The 26,199-nt window shown below is 34.4% G+C and overlaps 1 protein-coding gene across 1 annotated transcript in view; it reads left to right on the forward strand.

Moving 5' to 3' along the window:
* LOC121732417 overlaps nt 1-26,199 on the forward strand; it is a 163,273-nt gene continuing 137,074 nt past the window's right edge. The window contains exon 1 of the mRNA XM_042122284.1: nt 1-113. The gene's annotated coding sequence lies outside the window, so the exon portion shown is untranslated. The remainder of the gene's footprint in view (nt 114-26,199) is intronic.

A 26,199-nucleotide genomic window follows, 5' to 3' on the forward strand; every position in this document is an offset into this window, starting at 1 on the left:
TGGGCGGTGGCCCGTTCATGTTTACCGGCCAGTCAGCTGTTCGGTGACAATCGATCGCGAGCCACGTGCCAGTGCAGATGGATTGCCCGAGGTGACCGCGGCAACCGCTAACTGTGAGTAACCACTAACCACTAGTAGACAACCACTAAGTTACCAACCACTGAAATAACCCGAGAGTCAAAACGCACGCGTGAAATCTCTTCATCGTGATGAGTGACTAGTCATTATGTACTGTATTAACAAAAATATCCTATGATGTGTAGTGTGAGTGACCACTAAGTACTTACGTAAATATTGTCTAAAACGCAGTGACGCCATAGTGATCAAAATAATGTAGCCGAAATATTGTCGATAGTCGTAGGTCGGGTTTTATTCCTTGTTCCAGGGTTATCCTTTTCCGTGGTATCCTTGGATGGAATGTTATGGACATTTTCGTATCCTTGATTCAATAGCGTTTAGATAAACTAGTACTAAAATATATTCGTGTCCTTGTGTGTTACAATTTAATTCTGATATAGAACCTTAAAGATTCATAGTAAATATATAGCTATATTTCAATACATTTTCTCGTTTAAGAACATTTAATGTGTTTTATTAATTATTATATAGTGAGTTATAGATAATAAAACACATAAATAGTATTATAATATTACATTTAATGATAATGTCACTCAAAGTGTAGACATTTCGGGTCCTTGTGAATCGTTTTTCGGAATTGACACAAGGACTTTCAAGGACCAAACTAATCAATGAGACTTGTCACCGTGACAGAAACACATTTTGCCGATAAATGTTGTGTTTGTTGTAATGTTTACGAAATAATATTTAAATGAATTAATTCGCTATTATAATATTATGTTTAACATAATTTTGTTAATGTTTAACATGTAAATAACAAAATGGTGGGTTAGACGGTTGTGTTAGGACTTAGGTTATTTATCTTATTTATAGAACTAGCTATTTGACCGAGCTTTGCTCGGTATTCGATAAAACACGAATAAAATGAAATTTTCTAAAAATAATTCCTAGCTAGATCGACCCCGAAACCCCCTATATACTAAATTTCATGAAAATCGTTGGAGCCGATTTCCGAGATTCCAATTATTTATATATACAAGAACTAGCTGTTGCCCGCGACTTCGTCCGCGTGGACTTCAGTTTATAGCGCGCGATGTCAACAAAATTGGTGTCAAAAGCTTTTATAAAAAAACCCTGGTACCCCTTAAATCAATACAGCTGTGCAGTGTGCAAACAATAAGTACTTCATTTTTGTATGTTAAACTTTATATATTATGCCAAATTTTAAAGCTTATTTAGCCCCCCAATTACACAACTTTACCCATAAACTATTTATCATTGATAGGTTTAGCCCCAATTTCACCAACGTCTGTTAGTGTTAACAGCTTGTTAAAATATCCTGTCTTCTCTTTCATTCATATGAAAAACGAAACAGCTAACGTGATACTAATTCGAGCATTAACTTTAACAGTCGTTGGTGAAATTTGGTCTTAAGGTTACGTCACTGCCTGCACAGATAAAGTACTGAGTTATTTAATACCGTAGAATAGATATAACAATCGAAAAAAATCGAGACTTAAATGTAAGATGATACCACCTCTTATAGAAAGACTTTTGAGCAAGCGTCAGCGCGATGTAGAAGACGCACGGCGCCATCTATTATGAATTTTTTGAACAAATTTACGACCCTTACAACCCTTTTTTCCAGTAAAAAAGTAGCCTATGTCCTTTCTCAGACTTTAGACTATCAGTATACAAAATTTCATTACAATCGGTTCGGTAGTTTTGGCGTTTGGCGTGAAAGCGAGACTGACAGACAGACAGACAGACAGAGATACTTTCGCATTCATAATATTAGTACAGATTATGTGCACACTGCACAGCTGTTTTTGGGTATTTTGATTAATTAAGGGCCGCGCTACACCGGAATGGCAGCGGCGAGGCGAGCACTTTCAGCGCTGCCATTCCGGTGTAGCGCGCTGCGCGGCCCTAAGAGGGGTACCACTTACCAGGGTTTTAAAAAGTTTTTAAATTTGACACAAATTTTGTTGACACCGCGCGCTATAAACTAAAGTCCACGCGGACGAAGTCGCGGGCAACAGCTAGTTATGAATAAAAACAATAATCTACACTTCTACACTACTATTATAAAGAGGAAAGATTTGATTTTTTGTTTGTTTGTTTGTTTGTTTGAGTCGAATAGGCTCCGAAACTACTGGACCGATTTGAAAAATTCTTTTACCATTGGAATCCTGCATTATTTCTGCTGAACATAGGCTAATTTTTATTTTGGAAAAATATAAGGTTCCGTAAGATATTTGGGATTTTCGGACGCAAGGTTTAAAAAATCAACCAGAAAAGTTACTTATTTTGCGTACGCTGCCTAAACTATAAAAGATAGAGGCATAAAATATTCTAAGTAATTATAGATCTTTTAAATATCTACAAAAAAGTCCGCGACACACTATACCTATCTATGTTGAGTGAGGCACAATAACCATTTTTTTATTAAAAAATCTAGAATTTTTTTGGACTATATTTAAATGCGTTTATTTAAATCATGCTATTGACCCTTATCAAAATAAATTATTTCATCACTAAGTACAGTTAATGTAGATAATATTTGGTCTTTGAATGATTAAAATTGGACGTTTGGTTTTAATGTTATGGCGAAATTAAAATATTACGATTTCTGCTGCACGTTGCGAATTGGGCGTCAAGGCGCGATGCGCGGGTGTGCGTGCGGTAGGGGAGAGATTTAATTATCAGTGCCACAGACTCGCCCGGAGAGTCCACGTAAATATTACCTCGATCGTGGGAATCGCAGACACAATAGATTTTCAATAGTTATGCGACAGCCGGGTGCTGCTTTATTGATTTGATATAGACTATCGTGCTTCATTATTATAATCCTAATTTCAAAAAAGCTTTAAAAGTTATGACTACGAAAGTAATATTTTTAGAACTTTTTAAAATAAGTTTTGAATGACTATTATTTTTGATTGCTATTATAATTAATTAATTTCTTTAACTATAAATCTCCAATAGCGGCAGCCGGCTGCCAGCATAACAATTGAAGATCTATTGTGTCTGCGATACCCACGATGCCGATGCACGATGGAAGTATTAATGCATATTTTTTAATCCACACTATTTCTGCTGAATATAGGCTATATTTAATGAGAGAAAAAAGGGAACCGTATTAAGTGTTAATAATTGTGTGAAAAATCTACCAAAATATTCCTTCTTGCTTATGCTTTATAAATTATAGACTATACTTACTTATCGCAAAGTGATGTACTATAGTCTTATAGTTCTGCAGGTAAGGATAAAATAATCAAACATAACACTTAAAATATAAAAATATAAAAAAAAATACAATAAAAATGTGTTATATGTACATAATAATTATAATATAGTAGTTGCAGGCTAAATAATGTAAACTATTTTTATGTTCTGCTTAACTTAAAGATTGACTACCTTTATTTAAAAAAAATAATTTAAAAACCAATGTCCACCCGTGCGAAGCCGGGCCGGGCCGCTAGTATATAATAAAGTAGGTATGATTAGTTCTGTTATAATAATGAAGTAAAAAATAAAGCGCCATCTGTTTTCATATATTAGAATTAAAATGTAAAAATATTTTCTGGATGGAATATAGGCCAACACAACACACTCGAACTCCTTAGAAATGCAGTAGGAGTTCTATAAGATAAGATAGATTGATTATTATTATAGCAAGTGATAATATTATTAAACATAATATTCTAACGTATTAAAAACTATAAACAAAAACATAATAACTAATAAGTATGATTAGTTCTATGTTACAACGAAGTAAAAAAAAGCGCCATCTGTTGAATCGTATTAGAACTAAAATGTTCATTGCATCGCGTCGATATATTTCTGGATTTTTTATAATATTATACATAAAATATATTTAAGATTTTTGAAATATTATTTTAATACACATCCAAGACCCAGGAACATTGAAAACTTTTTGTTCCGCCTGCGGGACTCGAACCCAGGACCCCCGGGATGAGCGCTGGCCACGCGCAATGCGAAGTAATTTTCATCGATATTTTCATGGAAATAAGATATTTTCCCACATCAAAATGTAGCCTATGTCCTTTCTCAGACTCTAGAATAACTGTGTACAAAATTTCATTGCAATCGGTTCAGTAGTTTTGGCGTGAAAGCGAGACAGACAGACAGACAGACAGACAGACAGACAGACAGACAGAGATACTTTCGCATTTATAATATTAGTATAGATAGTATAGATTGCTCGTTTAAAGATGTAAGATAATCTACTGTCATGTTAAAATATACATTATATTTTAATAAGACATCCATGGTTAATATTAGAATTTAGCTCTCGAAGGTTGTAGTTTCGATTCCCGTTTGGAAAAACCAACAATTTTTTTTTCAAGTTTCGGTTACAACAACTTGGTCTTCTGAAAAGAAAGTGGATTCATGTGTGCAACAAAATATAAATTACAGAGCAGCTTTTCTTCATGATTATAGTTTATGAGTTAATCGGTAATTCTAGGTTAAATAAGTAGTTATTAAGTAGAGTGTAGAATTACAGACGATTATTGTTTATGCAATGTACAGTGTCCACGATATCAGTGACTTTCACATCACGTCTCTTATCAAAATTACTGATTGTTGTTTGTAGCGCCGAAAATAGCGCCACAGTTCTGCATCGCGCTATCGAAGATTTCTAAGTACCTCGGTATATATACGACAGCTGAAATCTTCGGCAAGACTTGCAGAGCATACCACCTCGCTCGGTTGGAAAATCCTCCCTTGGGGCTCCCAAGCATATTCCTATATTTTCGAATCTTAAAAGTTGCAACGTAATTTTTTTTGTTAAAATTATCTCATGACTTTTAGAAGTAACCTGTACTGTGGTGTCAATCTAGGCATTTTTGTCAAAAACTTTAACACAGTTTGGACAAGGAAGCAAGGACAAGCGAACAATGAAGTGTCAGATATTGTCAATCGTGGTTTTATATGGAAAATGACAAGTTTTTGACAGGGAGTCAATGACCGCTAGCGACAAGTTAGCCCGAGTGGAGTATAGAAAACTTATAAAGAGTGAATATGTGTGTGTGTGAGTATAATTTATGGAAACCACAATAAATTACTCAGTAGCTGGCCTGTTTGTGTCAAAACAGACCCTCGATTAAACCAGTTGAGACAATAAAGCGTAATAAAGTACTCCCTTTATGAAACAGGGACGAATTCCCTGCAAAATGCAATTAAAAAGTTTTTACACGGCACTTGATAAAGAGCTCTTGATACAATGAAGTTCGTTTGCGATCAGATTGAAGATTGACAGGCTACCCTTATCACTATTAATAACCAAGTGGTCATTTTAGTTATAAAGGTATTGATGCCATATTTTATATTAACAGAGTCACCTAATTTCATCCTGTTTTAGATAAAAATAAAGAATCTCGCTCAAGGCTCAAAATCGCTGTTTTCGGCAACTCATAATTTATTATTACCGCCTCCGTGGCCTAGTGGTTTAGAGCGTGGCTCTTGACTCAGAGGTCGTGGGTTCGATTCCCGCGTTGGAAACATATTATTTCCAAATTTGGTTAGGACGATGCAGGCTGATCACCTGGTTGTCTGACAAGTAATATGATCCATGCGTCGGATGGGCATGTAAAAAGTCGGTTCTGCGCCTGATCTCTCGCCAGTCGTGTCGATCTTCCGTCCCACTGGGTTATGAGGGTGAAAGGAATAGACAGTGCTCTTGTGTACTGCGCACACACTTGGGCACTATAAAATTACTCCTGCGTAGCTGGCCTGGTTTCAATGAAACTGGCCACCGTCACCGAAACCGGTGTGGGGAGTATTATTTAAAGGTTTAAAAAGTCATGACTTTGTAATAAACAAAGTCATGACTTTTTAAACCTTTAGAGTTTAGGGTGAAGCCAAACGAGCATAATTTGTGAGTTGTGAGTTGCAGAATTTCGGCTGGCAGAAATTCTGCTGCATTCAGTTTCATACAAGAGTCCTGTTTGATTCACACAAGCGTAATTTTGTGAGTCGTGATTTATATGAAAAGATTTTTACGCGGCAGAAATTCTGCGACTCACGACTCACAAAATTATGCTCGTTTGGCTTCACCTACAAAATAAAAATAAAATAAAAATTGTTTTATTTCTGAATAAACTTGAATCAAATATTTTCAGAATGTTGAAGTACATGTTGCCTACCACCGGTTCGGGAACTAACCCGGCGAGAAGAACCGGCGTAAGAAACTCGCACGGGGCCGCTTTTTAGTAAAAAAGTGGAAAATTTGTCTTTAAAAAAAAAATAAAATTTACAATGTAAATAACTTAATCTATAGAATATGAATACACAATTATAAGTCACATATAATAAATGTAGAAGTAGCCTTGCAAGCAGCCATCCTACTCCCAAGATGTGCTATCGTTTAGGAAATCGTTGACCGTATACTACCGACCGTAGACCGTAGGCTTTGGCACACAAACGTTCTTTAATTACTTTTTTAAATTTATTAATTGATAGATTTTGAACGTTTTCCGGGATTTTATTGTAAAGGCGTACACATTGACCTTTAAAAGATTTACTTATTTTGCTAAGTCTGATCACTGGTATTTCCAGCTTGTGCCTATTTCTAGTGTTTCTACCGTGACTATCACTTTTAGTTTTAAATTTAGTTAAATTCTTTCTAACACACAATACATTATCCAAAATGTACTGAGAAGCAACAGTTAGAATACCAATTTCTTTAAACTTTTCTCTCAGAGATTCAAAAGCTGACATTTTATAAATTGAGCGTATAGCTCGCTTCTGCAGCACAAAAATTGTATTGATGTCGACAGCGTCTCCCCATAAAAGGATACCATAAGACATTCTACTGTGAAAATAACTAAAATAGTCTTGCCGTGTCTTCATCAAAAATTTCCCTAATTTTTCTGACTGCATATGCTGCAGAACTGAGCTTTCCTGCAAGATTAGCAATATGAGGAGCCCACTGTAATTTACTATCTAATATAATGCCTAAGAATATAGTGGAGTCCACCAAATTCATTTTCTCATCATTTAATAGTAAATTGGTTTGAACTTGCCTAACATTGGGCAAAGTAAATTTTAAACATTTAGTTTTCTTAGAGTTTAAAAGTAAGTTATTAACATTAAACCAATGTACTATTGTTGAGAGAGCACTATTTACCTCGTCTTAATTTGTCTTTAATTCCGTAGTGGCGCAATTTCCTGATCAATGTAGCATGCTCAACACAATCGAAGGCTTTGGAGAGATCGCAAAACACACCTAAGGCATCCTGCGACTCTTCCCAAGCCTCAAAAATACAAAGAAGTCCTATACCAGCATCCGTTGTGGATCGACCCTTAGTAAAACCGTATTGGTTAATGTGTAATAAATTATTTAAATTAAAATGTAACAGTAATTGCTGTAAAATTATTTTTTCAAATATTAACTAAGAGTCGGTAAAATCGAGATAGGCCGGTAATTAGTCGGATCTGATTTAATTCCCGCTTTAAATAAAGGTACGACCTTACTGTGCTTCATTAAGTCAGGAAAAACACCACTCTTAATGCAGTCATTGAAAATTATTGCCAGATGAGGAGCTATGATGTCAATTATCGATTTAATAATTTTTGTAGACATGCCCCAGAGATCAGTAGTATTTTTAATATTCAACAATTTAAAGGTTTCAATAATATCTCTAGGGCTAATTTCCCTAAACTTAAAATTGACATCACATTCCTTTACATTGTCTCTGAGTAGCTTTTCAGCAGCTTCTGGTGAGGAATTTAGATTTTTTTTGAAGAGACCGGAATGTCAGCAAAAAACTTTTCAAAGACCGTCGCAACTTCGAGATTATTTGTAATCTTTTTATTTTCAAAGTATAATTCAAAATCAGTGTTACGACAGGTGACGTTTCCAGTCTCACCAGATATAACCTTCCATGTAGTTTTAATTTTATTTTTAGAATTTTTAATTTTATTTTTGATATATAGAGCCTTAGCAGCTTAACAAACTTTTCTGAAGGTTTTAGAATAATTTTTAACATAGGCTTTAAATGATTCACTACTGTTGCTACACCTTTCATCATACAATTCATATGATCTTTGCCTACTTATTTTAATTCCTTTAGTTGCCCATTCAATAAATCTGGTTTTTTTATTATCGTTTCTAATTGTTTTAGAAATAAATACTGTATTAAATTGTGTTCTTATTACCTTAAACAAATTACTAAAAGCTTCATCTGAGCTATTTGATCTACCCAATGACTGAATATTTGAATTTAATTTACTTCTAAATTGCTCAATACGTTTTGTAGTCACAGGAACAAACAAGATTATCCTTTAAGTTATTATCGCAATTGACATTAAATGATGCTAAGCCCCAATTTCACCAACGTCTATTAGTGTTAACAGCTTGTTAAAATGTAATGTCTTCTCTTTCATTCATATGAAAATCGAAAGAGGTAACGTCATACTAATTCCGGCGTTAACTTTAACAGTCGTTGGTGAAATTGGTGCTAACTGTCCACAGTGATCAGAGCTTAACTTATTAATTATTTCTTTGTTATCGGGAATGAGATTTGTAAATATGTTATCAATACAAGTTGCTGTGGTCTCACAGACTCTTGTAGGTTCATGAAACAAATTGCAAAGGTTATATGATTTAAATAAAGATGTGAATCTAACAGTTGTGGAATTTAAATCCAATAAATTAATATTAAAGTCTCCACATATAATAACCCTTTTGTTAGATGCACATATTTTGACAATATTTGTTCCATAGTTTGTTCAAAGGTATCAAATAACCCTGAAGGAGGCCTGTATACACCCACAATAATAAGATGACTTAGCTCTATGCAAGCTACTTCAATTGTTCGTTCAATAGAGAGACTCACAATATCTTTACGTTCCTTAAATTTTAAATTATTTCTAATTAATATTAAAGAGCCGCCTCTGATGGCATTTTCTCTACTGAACGAACTAGCTATCTGGTGGTTATTGAAATTGAAAGTGAGTTCATATTGTCCGAACCAGTGTTCAGATATGCAAATAATATCAATGTTAAATTCCTTTAAAAATAACTCAATTTCAAGTTCTTTACCTACCATACCTTGTAAATTTTGATGCACCAGATTAATCAAATTACATTTATTCTTACTTAATATATTTGAGAGTATTATTGGTAGGATTTTCAAATTTCCGCAAGAGATGTCCTCCATTGTCTTATTATCTAATTTAAATAAATATTTGGAACATATTCCAATTAGTTAATATTATGACTAGTATAATTCTGCTCATTAGAAGCAGTAGTCTCTAAAGCCAAACACTTGGCTGGTTTAAAATCTAAAAAGTTAAATAGCAACTTGGCTATTCGTCTTTTATATCTCGTCTCTTGTCATAGTGGATAACTTAAAATCTAAATTATTAATGTCTATAACCTGACATTGCTTATGTGAGTCATCTAAAATGATACAATTATTATTTACAGCAGTATGCATTAGGCTGTTCAGTTGATACCTAGAATAGTTTTCTTTATTATATCTCTTTGGCAACATTTGTATATAGGGAAAAGTAAACAAGATAACATTATTAATATTTTCAATAATAAATAATTTATCTAGAAATTCGGTCATTTGTTTTTTGTTTAATTTTCCCTTCCTCCCAACTAAAAGTATTAATGTTGTATTCGGACAATAAGCCATAGCCAAAGCCCTGCACATTATTTCACTATAAGTAGCTCCAGGCATACAGAAATTGGAAAATGATTGTCCAATACACATCCTATTTAAATAAATACCTAGGTACTTACCTAATTCATCACTGAACAAAGCAATTTGTGGGCATTCAGTATGTACCTTCTGCCTGGAACATATATCAGTTATACTATTCAAAACAGAATGATTTACTTTGTCTGAGGAACCGTTGACTCTCAATAAAGAGTAAACCCGTTCCTCATTATAACGAGTCACTTCAAGTAAATCATTCATCGCTGATATATGCCTCTGTGTTTCTTGTTGTGACAAAGCATATTTTCTGTTTAAATCATCCAAGGAGTCAAGAAGTATCGAGATTTCTTGCTGTAGGTTATATACATCGGCCTCATAGTTACATTTTATTTGCTCTATGTCAAAATTACAGTTTAATAAGTTATTATTCAAGAGTTTATTTTCATTTATAACTTTTGATAAATGATTTAAACATTTTTTATTTTTCTTTGAAAGTTTACAATAATTTTTAATACACTTTTTGATTTTAATATATTTCTTTAATTTCCTCTTACTATTCAACGTACATATTGTACTACTAGTTAGAGAATACCACAAGATTCAAATGCAAATTAAAATGTTTCATGTCATGAACTGAATTTTATGACATTTACGACGGGCTGATTTAAGCGTCGGGCATTGGTTAACGTTTTGTTGTTAATTAATTAAAAGTGCCAATAAATAGACATTAGATATACTCATATAAAACCTCAAAAACCATACATAATATAAAGTAGTTCACACAGAATTCGTTTCCCTTGCAACAGTTCTTTATTAGTTAACACAAATGATAGTAGATATTGGTTCCGCGGTTAAAGAAAACACAGACATACTTTATCCGGTTTATGGAGTTTAATTCAATACTTCATTTTAAACCGCAAACCGTTCAAAGACACATACAGCTTAAATGATCAGATAAAATAACTGCGGCCAACTGATAGCTTATCTCCTCGTAAAAACATCGAAACAGCCGAATAAGTATTCAATTTTATCGAAACACCCTGTATCTTATTTGGGTTAACCTGTATCAGTGTATCGAATGGTAATGATCGGTTTAATAATAGAGCGGGTTTTACTCGATTATGCCAAAATGAGAGGTATGTTCAGCGTTCTCGATATCGTTTACGTAATATTCATCCTATTGTTATAACCATATTATATAATTCGTCTTAGTTATGAGGCACTGGGATTATATTTTGAACAAAGTAATTGATTTAAATTTTAAACGATAAATATAATATTATTATACAAGAAAATAACCACCACTTTCTTTTTGGATGTCGGTTAAAATTTTTAATCCTTTGAGGAGTTTTTTAATGAAATCACTTACCTTTCAAACTTTTTATGATATAAACCAGGAAACGAAGATAGCTGCCGTCATCTACATCTACTAAATCCTCTGATGTGGCGAGTTGCGTCTTTGATCCTTAAAATACTCATCTCTATTAGGCCTCTGGCATGGGCGTATGGGCGTACCGAGGGGGGGGGGGGGGGTGCAGCTGCCATTTTTTATTCTTTATAAACACCTAACTTTAAGAAAAATCTGATTTGCCCCCCCCCCCCCCCCCCCCTGGCCCACTACCTGGATACGCCCATGGCCTCTGGTTACCTTAGCAGTATTTCAAGCCTTGACAGTTTTAATCTGGTTAAGCAGGCCCGTTTGCACCGAAGCATGGCTCTTATTTGGTCTATACTACTCTTGGCTACTCATATAAGTGGTGGAGTAGTTAGGTGTTTTTTTAAAGTTATTAAAATCTGTGTAGATTTTGCATTAAACAGATCCTAATAAGTTTAACTTCGCATGGAATTAGACGACGTGATAGATGCTGCCTGTTTTGTTCCATTGTTTATCATTATGTATATTATGTTATTATTATAATATGTTATTAACATAATCTACCAATTTGTAGAGGGTTTGCGCTGTAGGTATTTACAGTTACGAGTATCATCTTAAAAGGACTTCGTCAGTTCCCATGCCTATTTTTATGTCAATGGCTGCCGTTAATTTGAAAAATCTGTCCTCTTCTATGATTGAAAATAGAGCCTACGGATACTAGTCCATGCTTAATTTATAGTTCAAGAGCTGCGCGGTTTTGCCGCACTCAGCAGGTATAACGGCCCTAAGCATTGTTGCCATTCAAACTAAAGTGGCAGTTTAGTTTCAAGGCGAGCCTTAATAACACCGGCGTTTACACAAAACTGCAAATCGACCTCAGATTTTGTTACCAATACTGTACTCATGTTTTTAATTTTCGTAAAATAAAATTTTAGTGATATCAATGATTTTTTATTTTGTACATAAAGTAGTGTGTGTTTGTATTTGTGTTATATTATTCTATTAATTTTGTTTAGAGGGTTTCAAAGTGTTGAGCCAAACTCCTCCGCAATTGACTTGATTGATTTTCATGAAATTTTGGTAATCAGATAGGTCTGGGTATCGGCCAACATCTTTTTAAAGTAGAAATAATTTCAGTCAGCTTTTATAATATGATGTCCTTTTTTATGCAATGTCAAGAATAAAAATGTTTAGTGCGAGTCGGACTCGCTCACGAAGGGTTCCGTACCGTTAAAGAGCGAAAGTAGGGAAAATTGTATTTTTTGTATGGGAGCCCCCTTAATTATTTATTTTATTTTAATTTTATTAATAAATATTAAAGTACACATATTATAATTGAAAATTTCAAGTGTCTACATGTTTCCATTATAGATTACGAGCCAAAAAGGCCAAAAAAATCATGTTTGTTGTAGGGGCTCCCCCCTCTTAAATAATTATTTTATTTTGTTTTTAGTATTTGTTATTATAGCGGCACCAGAAATACACAATCTGTGAAAATTTTAGAAGTCTAGCTATAGCGGTTCTTGAGGTACAGCCTGAAGACAGACAGACAGACGGACAGACATAGAAGTCTCAGTAATAGGGTCCCGTTTTTACCCTTTGGGTATGGAATCCTAAAAGCGTGGTCACAAGGCCCTGCCTATGCTAAATCATGGCCTATGCTGGATTATCAAATGTTTGGATTGATGAACCTGACCTAAGCGTAGAGGTCGTTGCACTGATGATTCACTCTGCCAATGATTCACTTTAACCTCAATTCCAGTAAATTATAAGTCAGCTTTAGTAAGTAATACTGTGCCCCGCAGTGTTACCCGCAGTTTTTTTATGTAAATAAATTGCAGTAGATGATTAAAATCTTTTAGTACAATTTTTTACTATCAAAATGAAGCTACTCACAAAAATTAGCTTGATAGTAATAAAAAAAAACGTTCTAGGGCTCCCGTACTTTATTGTCTAATACAAACTATTTTTTTGTCGCAGTGCTTGATCCTCCTCCGAAGCGACTGGACTAATTTTGTCAAAATTTTGCTTATCTGACAGGTCTGGGAATTGGCCAACGCCTATTTGGATACAAAATACACATTTACGGCAAAACCGCGTTTGAATAAACGAATCAATGATTATTTTGAACCTGACCTAAGCGTAGAGGTCATTGCACTGATGATTCACTCTAAGCCATAAAGTTAATATACCTAGCGGAATAGAGCAACAATCTCGAGCTGTCAAACGAAACCGAAATTGGTGTTCATCTGTGTGAAAAATATATGTACGTATACACTTACACAAGCATGATTGAACATGAATTCTATGAGATTAAATTGTCAACGTGCGGCACGTGCTGACTGGACGTCAAAAAAGAGTACTTCTGTCATGTATCACACGTCTTTTTACCACGCAGTGTTACTGATAGTGACATCTCTCTTACTCTGGCCTTTGTTGCTCTATTCTGCTAGGTATATTAACATTATGCTCTAAGCCCAACACCACACCGCTAGCTTCGATAAATCGAAGTATAAAGAATTATTATTTGTTAAACACGAAAACCTCGCACCGCCTGTTACCGGAATATTCTTGATTAGTTTCATCGATCTATTATACAATACATTAACTTCGCTAGACACTTTACAATCAACACCGTTGTAGGGAAACTTTTATGGACGTCGTCCAACGTAGTGTCGATATTGTACGGCACCTGCACTATGTTATCTATCTCTGTGAGAGGAATTTCTTTATCTCGCGGAATTCATACTTTTTTCGTCAAAACTATCATTAGTATTTTCCTGGTTTCAAAATGTTGTGGCTTGTGAGTAATCAAAAATATAAGTACAAATATCTTTTTAGGCATATACATAATATTATTATAATAGATAGAAAATATGGATTTTTATCGCAGCTAAACAATAGGCTTCTAGGGTTGATAATTCACACAATCATAAAGATAGATCTTCAAAAACAAAAAATCTCCTAGCACCATCTACAAAATCTCGTAGCACCATCTCCAAAATCTAGTAACACTGGCTACAAGTCTCGTAGCACCGTCTACAAAATCTCGTAGCACCGTCTACAGAATCTCGTAGCACCATCTACAAAATCTCGTAGCACCATCTCCAAAATCTAGTAACACTGGCTACAAAGTCTCGTAGCACCGTCTACAAAATCTCGTAGCACCGTCTACAAAATCTCATAGCAAGATCTACAAAATCTCGTAGCACCATCTCCAAAATCTCGTAACACTGGCTATAAAGTCTCGTAGCACCGTCTACAAAATCTCGTAGCACTGTCTACAAAATCTCGTAGCACTGTCTACGAAATCTCGTAGCACTGTCTACGAAATCTCGTAGCACTGTCTACGAAATCTCGTAGCACTGTCTACGAAATCTCGTAGCACTGTCTACGAAATCTCGTAGCACTGTCTACGAAATCTCGTAGCACTGTCTACGAAATCTCGTAGCACTGTCTACCAAATCTCGTAGCACTTACACGTATTATTTTTATTTTATAAAATAAAAATAATAATATCACTTACTACTTATTTACTTAATTTCTCAGATGAGACAATATACAATAAAAAACAACAAAACTTGGGTGTATTTATCAAATAGTGTAGCACTATAACTCCAAAACATATTATTAGCGCCATTCACTATTTCTTAAAGCGCCACCCATAAATATTACTCGCATATATTATTCTCGTCGAGTTAGTTCCCGAACCGGTAATAAGTCATCACGTAGACATTCTGAAAAGATTTGCTTCAAAGGGGTATGAAGATTTTTATTGGAGCCTAGCCGACCTACTGTCCGCCATTGGGTTTTTCCGCGTTCACGAATATTTTTTTCAAAAATAGATAGCTAACATCTATACAAACAAAAATAATCTTGGACAAAACCGTGTAAAGTGTCACATTTCGAACATATTATGAGCTGCCAAAATTGCAACAAGTACCTATCTTAAAATTGGTAAAACTTTGGCAGCTCATATGTTCGAAATGTGACATTTTACGTGGTTTTATCCAAGATTATTTTTTGTTTGTATTGATGTTAGCTATCCATTTTTGAAAAAAATATTCGTGAACGCGATAAAACACAATAGCGGACAGGAGGTCGGCCAAAATTTTCATACCCCTTTACTCAGAAATAAAAGAATATTATATTTTATTATATTATATTATTTTTATACCATCTTCTATAACTCGTATCATGCTACGGAATCGATAAAAGTATAATAATTAAGATCTAATTTCGATCGTCGATCGCTGGATATAAATCCAGATGAAATCCCGATCGAGGAGAAAACTTATTGAATCAAATCCAACTTAAGCCGATCCAAGTGACAATTACTGAGCGATTTAATTAAATTTCTTTTGTCTTTTTAAATTCTTTCTCTTTGTCACTTTGTAGCTAATCAAAGGGCTCTAGAGCCTAATGTTATTTTTGTATGAGTTTTCCGAAGATATTATTAGTTTAACCTTAAATGTATGGAAATTAGTAGCGCTTTATAAAGAAAGTCACTTCCAAATTTTTGTATAACATACTCGTATAAATGATGTATTTTTTTCACTTTTACTAGAGATCGCCTAATGGTCAAAATTCGTACTACCTATATTTTGTAAAAAAATATTGACTTTATATCATTTTTTTTTCAACTCTTGTCTCTGGGTCTCAGCTGATCTCAGACTGGCCGTGTAAGCATTGTCTAATATAGTATCTCAGATTCAATAAAAAAAAACTATAATCCATTTTCAATTTGTTAACTTGTTGTCAACCATATATATTAAGCCTATGTTGTCAACAGACTTCAACCATAAATAAAAGAGTATTTATTCGTATGTATAGGCTTGTCACTCAAAAATCTGTCATCTTTCCTAGTGTGTCTTTTGTAGTGTGTGTAACGTTTTTTTTGTAAAAAATATGTATGATAAAAGCATAATTCCAAAATAATATTAGCTCGATGCACTCCTTCACCATATAAACTATAACTATATACGTTTCCCCATTTTTCGTCAAAAGGGATACAAAGTTTTTCGCCCACGTATTAATATATAGATAACCGATTATTATTAACCGATAATTATTTTATTTTCATAACCTACATGATTTGTTTGCATTGCATTTCTTTCGAAACTACTGGACTGACTTAAGACTGCATGAAATAAATGCTAATATTCTATTCAAGTATATACATTCATTTATTTTAGTTAATGAATAGTTGTATATAATGAATAATAGTAGAAGTAGTTAATAAATGAAAATTAAAACAACTCAATGTGTCAAAATGGTCGATTCCTTTTGGGGTCCTTAAAGAACAATAATATCAGATACTCTTATAACACAACACTTTTACCAAAACAGAAATAACAATTTCCTAAACTTATATTCCTGTAGGAGAATACGACACGAAGTGCAATTCAGAGAGTTTCACAATCAAATAGAATTGTTAGTTTCTGTTTTCGATATTTTTAGACCGTATAAGAGTTTTATATTGGACCAATGCTCCTTCATTTTGGAATGAAATGGCTTTTTATAGCTATATTGGAAAATTGATTAAGTGTAACTTATTCTATGTTTACTGAACCAAAGTAGAGATTAATAAATTGAAATTTAGAGTATAATTATTATAATGAGCAGAATAATAATATACGATGAAAATATAATATAACTAAATATAATACACACTGTATTTTCATTATAATATATTTAGTGAAAACTTTTCTAAGTAAGAAAAATACGAGTATATGTATCAAAAATCAAAATACGAGTATATGTATCAAAAATCAAGTGACGCTGTTTGAGTTTTCATCAAAATCGAGCTTGCAACTCCTTTCGTTATCGCCTATAGTTTCAAATTTGGGTAATTTTAAAAATTCTAATAAGGTGTACAAAGTTTATTACCAATTATATTCTTCAACTAGCTGTTGCCCGCGACTTCGTCCGCGTCAACATAGTATAATAACAAAGTATAATTACGAAGATAATCCGCTAACAAATATGAAAAAATCAAAATATAACCTCCTCCTTTTTGGAAGTTGGTTAAAAAGTGGCCTAAGTTACACCTTACTACATCAGCTATCTACCAAAAAAAGTCCCGGCAAAATAGCTCCAGCCGTTTCAGAGATTAGCCGGAACAAACAGACAGACAGACATACAGACATAAATTGTAAAAAATGTTGTTTTGGTGTATGTATCTTATATAGATTCATATGCATGTAGTAAAAAACGGCTCTTTCAATATTACAAACAGACACTCCAATTTCATTTATATATGTATATAGATGTGAGCCTTGCATTTTTTTAAAGGGCGAGATTATCTAGCGTAACAAACATACATTTTCAGTTATTAAATATTTAAATCCGAGTCCAAATTAACATCGCTATAATTTAGCGTTGTCAAGTGTCAGATGTGGACGTAAGTCACGACGCGGCTGTTTATTTAACTGTGGCTGTTACGTTTTAACTGCAACCGCGTCGGGCACATTTCAACTTACATTCTGTTTTACATTTTAAGAATTTACATTTACATTCTTTTATTTTGCAAGTGTTTGTAGTTAGTGGTACGATTTTTAATCTACATATATAAAACTCAAAGGTGACTGACTGACTGATTGACATAGTGATCTATCATCGCACAGCCCAAGCCACTGGACGGATCGGGCTGAAACTTGGCATGCAGGTAGATATTATGACGAAGGCATCCGCTAAGAAAGGATTTTGATAAATTCCAACCCCAAAGGGTTAAAATAGGGGATGAAAGTTTGTATATACTTCTTAACGCGAGCGAAGCCGCGGGCAAAAGCTCGTTAATTTATAAAACATAATAACATTTGGTTGGTTTCTCATTAAAAATTGAACCATCGTGATGGCCAATTATCTATAGAAAAGCAGCAAAAGATTTTTATGTACAAATCAGTTGATTAATTCAAACTTAAAATGTGTATTTTTGAATGAATAATAATAGTAATAATATCATATTTTCATTAATGATATTCAGATAATATTATTAATAATGAAAATATGAAATGAACAGGTATTTTGAGATAAAGATCCATCTTTGTCGCAAAATAAAAAAAATGTGAACAACTTCTTTCCAGCTTTATCTGTTCACTATGAAATTAATGGTTTCAGAGGTGATAACTTTTGCGTGCGAGAAAGACACCACCTATATAAATATTAAGAAATAAACTAAACTGTTATTTTATTTACATTAAGGGCCTGTTTCACCACTTCCTGATAAGTGATAAGGGCTATCCACCAATTAACTTGACAGATCAAGTATAGAGAATCTGTCAAAAAAGTTGCCTAGCTAGCCTATTTGGCACTTTATCAGAAAGTGGTGATCAGGCCCTAACACTCATCTTTATATATAAAACTCAAAGGTGACTGACTGACATGGTGATCTATCAACGCACAGCCCAAACCACTGGACGGATCGGGCTGAAATTTTGCATGCAGCTAGATGTTATGACGAAGACATCCGCTAAGAAAGGATTTTGATTAATTCCAACCCCAAGGGGTTAAAATAGGGGATGAAAGTTTCGAGCGAAGCCGCGGGCAAAAGCTCGTAATATTATAAATATAAAAACAGAATAAAATGTATTGAATAATATAGTCAATATATCTTAAAGTAGATATTTTTCACTTCCATTCTTATCCCAACAAAAGCAAAGTCCGACCAAAGAATATGCAGAACCTTTAATCGTGCAGATACAAAGAATCCAAAGATCTTTGTACACTTTTACGTAACAAAGACTTTGTGAAATATACGGTAGTTCCTCCGGTACGGTATGCAAAGTAGGGGAAAGGGTAACTTTGATAATTATCAAAGTTTTATTTAACTTTGCGCTTCCAATAACAAGTGGTAGCATCTGCTTTGCAGATTACAACCAGATATTGTATCAGCAAATAGTTAAACTCCATTACAGAATACATTGTTTGAAAAATTTAGTATAAATAGTAATATTTATGATAAATGTAATGTTTTTTGAGAATATATAAAAGACAAAAAATGTAAATGTCTATACTAAGGAAGTGTTTGTCAAATGTATCACTCAATTTATTTATGTAACACGTGTTTCTCGCCGTGTATAATAATTTGTGATTACTATTTTGTGAGAAATAAAGTCTTAAACTTAAAAAAAAAAGTTGTTAAGTAACGTTTGTGAGTTAAGGATTATTATAAGGTAACAGATTTTCTCAATGATAGCACACATTGGGAGAAATAAGCTGACAAACCATAGACCGCTTCTTTATAAATGTACCACATTTTTAAATACTTAGTATTTAATTTAGCTTAAGCTAATGTTATTTTCCACCTTTTTGGTAAAATATGGCCCCGAGCGAGTTTCTTACGTCGGTTCTTCTCGCCCGGTTAGTTCCCGAACCGGTGGTAGGCATCATGTAGACGATCTAAAAATTAACTTTGTTAACCTATTTAGAAATAAATATTTTAATTTCATTTCAGAAAATTGTATTTCTAATAGTAGATGACGCCCGCAACTCCACTTGCACCGCTTATTACGCGGGAACCGTACATTTTTCTGGGATAAAATGAATCCCATATCCTTTCCCGGGACTCAAAGCATCTCCATACATTTCAGCAAGCAAAACCGGTTCAGCGGTTTGGGCGTGAAGAGGTTACAAACAGATAGACACGCCGTGACATGTAGAGAGACAGACACACGTTCGCATTTATAATATTACTATGGATTATAAATGCGAGAGTGTTTGTCTGTGTGTCTGTTACGCCTTCACGCTCAAACCGCTGAACCGATTTTGCTGAATTTTTTGAAGGACAAAGGATACTTTTTATCCCGAAACAATTTCTAGTTTCCGCGCGATATGCGAATTTTGGCGCAACAGAATTGGGGGCATTACTACACGTACGTAAAAGATACAAACTATAATATTACTATGTAGGTACTAGACCAACCTTTTATACGTGGGAGAGCCATGCTTCGGCACGAATGGGCCGGCTCGACCGGAGAAATACCACGTTCTCGCAGAAAACCGGCGTGAAACAGCGCTTGCGCTGTGTTTCGCCGAGTGAGTGAGTTTACCGGAGGCCCAATTCCTTTCCCTATCCTCCCCTATTCCCTTCCCTTCCCATCCCTACCCTTCCCTATTACCCTATTCCCTCTTAAATGGCCGGCAGCGCACCTGCAGCTCTTCTGATGCTGCGAGTGTCCATGGGCGACGAAGGTTGCTTTCCATCAGGTGACCCGTTTGCTCGTTTGCCCCCTTCTTTCATAAAAAAAAACCTAGTAATATTATAGTTTGTATCTTCGTCACCATGTCGATTATAAGTTCTATAAATTTTTCCGAAATATTATATAAGTTACCACTTCTTTATCCTTTCACAATGACAAATTATCTCCACAAAGAAATTCCTAAGTAAAGACGTAGACTCATTTAAGAAATAAGAGTGGCTTAAATGACCATTTCGTAATACATGAACAGCTTATATTCTAGAAGTAAAATGAATAAAATTCTCAATAAGAAAAGAGTGGCAATATAACAACATATATTATCTATGTTATAATATTACAGTTCTATAATAACGTCATATCTAGTATATAAAATTCTCGTGTCACAGTTTTCGTTGTCACACTCCTCCGAAAAGTGTTAATTTATGGTTCAATATCCTTCAATATTTACGTATTCGTTGTGGTCTGATTTAAGATTTAGACTTATTTATCTCAATTTTTCAAATCTACCAAATAATCGATCAATTTTATATTTTGAGTTACTTATATCTGTTTAAACAATATTTTATTAATCAGATAATATCATGAGGCAGCATTAAAATCACACTAATTTCACATTTCCAAGGTAAAAACGGATTTTATGAAACTTTCCTTCTAAGGGGTCAATAATTCAGACCATAACGCGACGCGTAGATGCATTTCTAAATTTGTATGGATTGGACAGACTTGGACAGATGGTTGGAAGTTTGAGAATTATATTTACGGCCGTGGTAGATCCACGTTCAACTAAAAGTATATTTTTGCGTATTATATGTACAAAGATCTTTGTACACTTTTACGTAACAAAGACTTTGTGAAATATACGGTAGTTCCTCCGGTACGGTATGCAAAGTAGGGGAAAGGGTAACTTTGATAATTATCAAAGTTTTATTTAACTTTGCGCTTCCAATAACAAGTGGTATATATATATATATATATATATATATATATATATATATATATATATATATATATATATATATATATATATATATATATATATATATATATATATATATATATATATAAAACTATAAAACTCAAAGGTGACTGACTGATTGACATAGTAGACACATATCAACGCACAGCCCAAACCACTGGACGGATTAGACTGAAATTTGGCATGCAGGTAGATGTTATGACGTAGGCTTCCGCTAAGAAAGGATTTTGATAAATTCCAACGCCAAGGGGTTCAAATAGGGGATGAAAGTTTGTATATAATAATGCTTCTTAACGCGATCGAAGCCGCGGGCAAATGCTCGTTAGGTATAAGTATAACCTTGGCAATGAGATCTAACAAAGCTCTTCAGCTGAAGCGTACAAAGACGATCGGCCTCTGCCAAAAGATAATAAGATAAGGGCTTCATAACGACCTCTCAAAACGAAGCGCATTTAGACAGCTTATTAAGCTGTTAAGCTATCCGGTTTGCAGTCTTTAAACGTTTCACTGAATTCGTTTGAAAGTATGTTTTAATTACAATGCCTCTTTTTTGGTAATAGTTATTACAGGCTAATGTTATTAGCTAATTCATTGAGAAACAATACATATTTTAATTTTTTAAACTTTTCTGTCGGTCTATCCGTCCGTCTGCTCTTGAGAGGCGTGATAGCTAGAAAGCTAATGAATTACATTTCTGTTGTTGTTCTCACAATTAAATATTTAAAACAGAATAAAAAACCCGAAGTTAGCAGGAACACGTTTCCCGTGCGGTAAAATATACTCTTCTTTCATCTAACCCGTTAAAATTTTACAGTAAATTCAGGTTAACCGTCTAAACTCTAACCTAACCTAACGGTATTCTAATTTCTAAAGTAACTGTAACATTCGAGATAGTAAAAAAAACTCATCTCGAAATTGTACAACTCAGCTAAATAAGTCTTCACTTCAAGAAACCATATTATAACGTGTTTTGGCTCTTTTGTACAAAAACTCTTCGTGCATTTGTCCAAATCGCTCTTGACCGGTTTTGTACAACCGCTTTTTGTCAACAGCAACTTATGCCGGTTATTATGTTTACAGTTAGCAGGCACACGTTTCCCGTGCGGTAGAATATACTCTTCTTTCATCTAACCCGTTAAAATTTTACAGTAAATTCAGGTTAACCGTCTAAACTCTAACCTAACCTAACGGTATTCTAAAGTAACTGTAACATTCGAGATAGTAAAAAAAACTCATCTCGAAAGTGTACAACTCAGCTAAATAAGTCTTCACTTCAAGAAACCATATTATAACGTGTTTTGGCTCTTTTGTACAAAAACTCTTCGTGCATTTGTCCAAATCGCTCTTGACCGGTTTTGTACAACCGCTTTTTGTCAACAGCAACTTATGCCGGTTATTATGTTTACAGTTAGCAGGCACACGTTTCCCGTGCGGTAGAATATACTCTTCTTTCATCTAACCCGTTAAAATTTTACAGTAAATTCAGGTTAACCGTCTAAACTCTAACCTAACCTAACGGTATTCTAAAGTAACTGTAACATTCGAGATAGTAAAAAAAACTCATCTCGAAATTGTACAACTCAGCTAAATAAGTCTTCACTTCAAGAAACCATATTATAACGTGTTTTGGCTCTTTTGTACAAAAACTCTTCGTGCATTTGTCCAAATCGCTCTTGACCGGTTTTGTACAACCGCTTTTTGTCAACAGCAACTTATGCCGGTTATTATGTTTACAGAACGCTTGCGTGTTGAGGACTTGTGCATTTTTAAGTTTGTTTGTGTCTCGTACTTTGTACTTATGATATTTTGTACAAAAGTAATTAATTGTTCAAATATTTGGTTTAAAAATAAGCTGAAACAAGTTATCTAACTAGTAGTCTAAGTAATTATCTGAAAGTCTTTTTTTTATGAAATAAGGGGGCAAACGAGCAAACGAGTCACCTGATGGAAAGCAACTTCCGTCGCCCATGGACACTCGCAGCATCAGAAGAGCTGCAGGTGCGTTGTCGGCCTTTTAAGAGGAAATAGGGTAATAGGGGAGGGTAGGGATGGGAAGGGAAGGAAATAGGTTAGGGTAGGGAAGGGAATAGGGTAGGGGATTGGGCCTCCGGTAAACTCACTCACTCGGCGAAACACAGCGCAAGCGCTGTTTCACGCCGGTTTTTTGTGAGAACGTGGTATTTCTCCGGTCGAGCCGGCCCATTCGTGCCGAAGCATGGCTCTCCTACGTCAGCATGGGATACTTAGTAGTCAGCAAGTCTGACTACTAAGTATCCTATGTCCTTTTGTTTATAAACTTTCTTTATAATATAATCATCTCCTTAACCAATCATTAAAAAAAGAACGTATTATCAAATATTTTTATGCATTCTTTCGCATTTAGTTGCGCTTTCGCATTTTTGTGCGAAAAAAAGAAAATCTTTTCTTTTTTTCGCTGCACAAAAAGTATTCAATGTAGTAAAAATATGATACTTACTTTTATTACATGATGACAATATGATAATATAATATCGTGTTTCTCATATTAATGAGCTTACCTCCTGACTTTATAAAGTAAATTATAATCGCTTGTCGGGTTTCATACTCGGGGATAAGAGGTATTTAAATAATGTGGCCTTTAAAAACAACGTTTTTAATTATTATCGTGTCAAATTCTGTACAACATAAAACGAACTTCAGCAAATTATTGTATATAATTAATGAAAAATGTAATATAACATAAGAAAAATAAAAATATAGTTTAAAAATATACATTTTAACATCGTTTCAAATATAATATTTAGAATACTCAAGGCACATTTCAAACGACATTTCAAATTATTATCGCTGACTCTAACGCGTTTTTAAATATCAATAATTTTTAACGCTCCCGCTTAGGCCCTAAGGTCCAGGAGCTGATTCGTTACGGCACTTATCTTCAACGCAACGAACATGTATGCCATATTTCGGTGAGCTATAAGACAACTGTTACACGCTCAGTCTGGCATCAGTTAAGTCCATCAATCTAAGACAATATTAGTATGTAAATATTGTAATCGTTCATATTTTTTTGTATCTAAATATTTTGCAATGAATCTTTGTACAGGAACCTAGGTATACTATCTTAAGCTGAATAATAACTCAAATATGGTAAATATTCTCGTATGGGAAATGATCTTGGTATTAAGTACGTTTGTGTGAGAATTTCGATGGCACCCGGACTCTTCGCAACGCAACACAACGATGTGGCTTCGCGCTTAAGCTATAAATTCCGCTTAATTCCCCGCATTTGGGCGCTTAAAATTAATAAGCGAGGGGTATAAAGCATATAAATGGGTGTTTTATGCGTTATCCTGATTATGCAAGCAAGATAATGTTGATCGATGCTCGCGGCCTGATCTACATAACGATGATGTTCATAAACAGCCTCTTGAGTGTTTAAACAAATCACATGTTTATTCGAATATCAGGTACATGTTGACCGCGTAGGTTTACAAGGTTTTGTAAAATACACTATAGATATTTCGCATAAGACTTTCTGCATAATCATACTCAAAGTAAACTAATCATTTCATAATGCATACTAATATTATAAATGCGAAAGTGTGCCTGTCTGTCCGTCTGTCTGTCTGTCTTTTCACGCCCAAACCGCTGAACCGATTTGGATGAAATTTGGCTTGGAGATACTTTGAGTCCCGGGAAAGGACATAGGATACTTTTTGTCCCAGCAATATCCACGGTTCCCGCGCGATAAACCAGTTTTGGCGCAACGGAGTTGCGGGCGTCAACTCGTATAATATATGGGCGATTCCGATCAACGACAACTCGCCTTAGGTACGAGTCCGACAATTATTTTTCTACGTAAATATCTATTTTAAGCAGAATATCTGTTCCAGTTGATTTTATAACACTTTATAATTTTCCATCAGTTCTAAAATTTTTTTCAAAAATCGTACGAAATAACATCAACATCCTTCTGATACTTCTTCCTACAAACAATAAAACCTTTCCTGTTTTTGTTATTAAATTACCGTACACTCAAATATAATTAGAGGTAAGCCTTCATAGACTATAATAACACAAGGTTAGTTAGAATAAGCAACAGGGACCAACTTTATTTTATTCCTGGATATATGAACACTTAGTTTCTATTTATTATATCAATTTACGGGCCAACAGTATAACCGAGTATAGCTGTATATCATTAATAATGATTATACAGTGTGTAACAAAAATAAGAGATAATACTTTAGGGTGTGTACGTGTTCCTTGTAGAAAGTTCACTGTGAAAGTAGCAGCTCTGAAAGACGAAAAAAAAATTTCACTTTTGTATGAGCAAAGGCCCGAGCGTCACGAGTTTCCCCATACAAAAGTGAAAAAAAATATTGGTCTTTCAGCGCTGCTACTTTCACAGTGAACTCTCTACAAGGAACACGTACACACCCTAAAGTATTATCACTAATTTTTGTTACACCCTGTATAGTTCAGCCTTGTGGGCGCTGAAGGCGTAAAGGGGGGCGGTATGAGATCCAGAACAAAAACTAGTTGGGGGGCGTTGGCGTCCAAATTTTTTTTCTCATTATAGACGAAATAAGTCTGGGAACCCCTGATATAGTACTAGATGACGCCCGCCCGTTGCGCCAAAATTCGTTTATCGTAACCGTACATTTTTGCGGGACAAAAATTATCCTATGTCCTTTCCCGGGACTCAAAGTATCTCCATGCCAAATTTCAGCAAAATCGGTTCAGCGGTTTGAGCGTAAATAAGTGACAGATAGACAGATACACTTTCGCATATTTATAATATTAACTATGGATATGGAAGTATGGATATACCCGACAGTATATAAATAAGTCTATGGATATACCTATCTATTTTTAACACGCTTTTAT

The sequence above is a fragment of the Aricia agestis genome, chromosome 12, assembly GCF_905147365.1.
Source record: "Aricia agestis chromosome 12, ilAriAges1.1, whole genome shotgun sequence".
In the NCBI taxonomy this organism is placed as follows: Eukaryota; Metazoa; Arthropoda; class Insecta; order Lepidoptera; family Lycaenidae; genus Aricia; species Aricia agestis.